Here is a 2,908-nt window from a genome sequence, read left to right as displayed (position 1 = left end):
GGCTCTTTGATGCCCCAGGCTGGGTGTGGGGGCAGGGTGGGGATAGGGTGGGGTAGATAATTTTGCCTCCAAGCCTTACCTCACTGTTTACAAGTTCTTTCCTTCCTGCCTCATCACTTAAGTGCCAATAAAAATGGCATCTCCCTATAGTGACTGTACATCATATAATGACATTGTCACCTTCAACTCCTGGGTTGGGGATGTCTCATTGTTTTACCTCCCCTCTTTGCAATCTCAGGTTTTGTCTGGGGTTTTGCTGAAAATAACCTTGGTTGAGTGCTGCCATCTGCTGGCCAAAATGTATATAAGTAAGGCGATGTGGCAGGGAAAATGTTAAAACCTGATGTTTCCAAGACCATGCTCTGTGATGTCACTGGGTTGCGGCTTTTCATATTATTCTGTCAGCAACCTATAAAGCAGAGACGGAATCCATAACTGACTTTCAGAGAAAAATAACTCTAGAAATAGGGGTTTAAATAAAAGTTTTTAAACTTTTTATGTTGAAGTAATTTGAGATTTACAGGAAAGTTGTAAAATAGTACAGAGAGTTCCATTAACCCTTTACCCAGTTTCCTTTAATTTTAAGTCTACATGACCATAGTGCCATTATTGAAACCAGAGAATTAACATTGACACAATACTTTTAACTATACTAGAGACCTAATCTGACTTTTGAATGTTCTTTTTCTTGATCCAATTCAGGAGCTCATGTCGTCATTTCTCCTTAGTCTCCTCCAATGGTGACAGGTCCTCAGTCTTTCTTGACCTTAACGCTTTTGAAGAGTACTGGTCAGCTATGTTGTATAATGTCCCTCGGTTTGTTTGATACTTTCACGTGATTAGATTGAAGAAATACATTTTTGTCAGTGCATCATATAAGGGGAAACATGATGTTGATATGACTTAACAAATAGTGATGTTAACTTGTTTTTTTTAAGATGTTATTTTTTTAAAGAAATCTCTGCACTTAACATGGGGCTTGAACTCACAACCCCAAGATCCAGGGTCACGTGCTCTACTGACTGAGCCAGCCAGGTGCCCCCAGTGATGCTAGCTTTGACCTCTTACTTAAGGAGGGGCCTGTCAGGTTTCTCTGTGGTAAAGTTATTATTTTCCTCTTTTAAATTGATGGGTATCTTATGGGAGACACCTTGAGATTTTGCACACATCCTGTTTATCATACTTCCACCTAGTGATATTAGTGTTCATCAATGGGTGTCACTTGCAGCAAATATTACTGTGTTGTTTGCCTAGTGGTGATTATTTCCATTTCTCCTATATTTTGAAATTGGAATTCTGCTGTAAGGAAGGGCTGTCTCTCCCCTTCCTTTCTCCCTTTGTCCCTTCCTTCCTTCCTTCCTTTTCTTTTTCTTTCTTTCTTTCTTTCTTTCTTTCTTTCTTTCTTTCTTTCTTTCTTTCCTTTATATCAGTGTGTACTCATGGATATTTACTTTATTCTATGGGTTAGAATCCAATGCTATCGTTTTTTTTTGTTGTTGTTCATACTGTCCAAGCTTAGGCCTTTGGGAGCTCTTTTAAGTCTGTTCCTGTGCCCTTCAGCTGGTACCATCATTTAAAAAATAACAATGGTATTGAGATATAATTCACATACCATAAAATTCATGCTTCTAAAGTGTACAATCCAGTGTTTTTTAGTATATTCATGAGATTGTGCATCCATCACCACTATCTAATTCAAGAACATTTTCATCACTCCCAAAAGGAATCTGTTAGCACTTACTCCCCATTTCCTTTCCCTCAGTCCCTGGAAACCACTAATATCTACTTTTTTTTTTTTTTAATGGACTTGCCTATTCTGAACATTTCATACAAATGGAATTGAAGGGTAGCAGACACCCCATATTGTGCCACTTTGGCATGTGGATTATTTTGAGCTGCAGTCAATCAAAATGTTGCAGACTCAAGAAAAACTTTTACCTCTCCCTTAACTACCTAAAAGAATTTAGACAGGGGGCCTGCCCAGAAAGAGGGCTATTACCTCAGATAGCTCTTTTTATCTGAAAGACGTATCTGTATGTCAGGGTAAATATATGGTTACTGAATACCTGCTCTATGAATTACCCACCTCCCCTTCGAAGCCCCAGGTCCATATCCTATTCCTTTGCTCAGGCAGGCATACAAGCCACAACTGGTTTGCCCTTGAGTCTCATACCTTTGGGGCCCCCCTACATATGAAATTAAATATGTTTTTCTCCTGTCAATCCATTTTATATCAATGTAAATATTAAAGTAGCCTAAGAACTTAGAAGAGAAGAAGGGATACATTTTCTGACCCTGCAGCATCATACACATGTGGCCTTTTGTACCTGCGTTCTTTCACTTTGCATAATGTTTTTGAAGCTCCTCTGTAGTGTAGCATGTATCAGTTCCTCATTGCTTTTTATAGTTGAATAATAGGGCATTGTACAGACATGCCACAATTTGTGTATCCAGTGAACACTTAGCTTGTTTCCATTTTTTTGGCTATTATGACTAATGTTGCTATGAACATTAGTGTACATGTTTTTGTGTGAACATATTTTCAGTCCTTTTGGTTATACACCTGTGAGTGGAATTATCGGATCAAATGGTAACTCTATGACCAACTTTTTGAGGAACTGCCAAATTGTTTTCTAAAGTGGCTGCACCTGTTTACATTCCCACTAGCAATGTGGGTTTCAATTTCTCTATATCCTCACCAATGCCTGTTTTTGTCTTTATTATAGCCCTCCTAGTGGGTATAGAGTAATATTTCCTTGTGGTTTTGATTTGCATTTCCCTAATGACTAATGACGTTGAGCATCTTTTTTGTTTTTATCTTCCATTTGTATATCTTATTATAATTTATTTAGATTGCTTCAAAATTTTTTCAACAATGTACTGCAGTTTTCAACGTACAAGTCTGGCA

General features: G+C 38.0%; 1 long non-coding RNA gene across 1 annotated transcript in view; it reads right to left on the bottom strand.

Annotated features, from left to right (window-relative positions):
- Positions 1 to 350, bottom strand: part of LOC131516549 (uncharacterized) — a 3,027-nt gene extending 2,677 nt beyond the window's left edge. Inside the window, exon 1 of the long non-coding RNA XR_009264145.1 lies at positions 80 to 350. This is a non-coding gene — a long non-coding RNA (uncharacterized LOC131516549). The remainder of the gene's footprint in view (positions 1 to 79) is intronic.
- Positions 351 to 2,908: the final 2,558 nt, after the last annotated feature.

Source organism: Neofelis nebulosa, chromosome 7, assembly GCF_028018385.1.
Source record: "Neofelis nebulosa isolate mNeoNeb1 chromosome 7, mNeoNeb1.pri, whole genome shotgun sequence".
NCBI lineage: Eukaryota > Metazoa > Chordata > Mammalia > Carnivora > Felidae > Neofelis > Neofelis nebulosa.
This window is presented reverse-complemented; position numbering and strand designations above follow the sequence as displayed.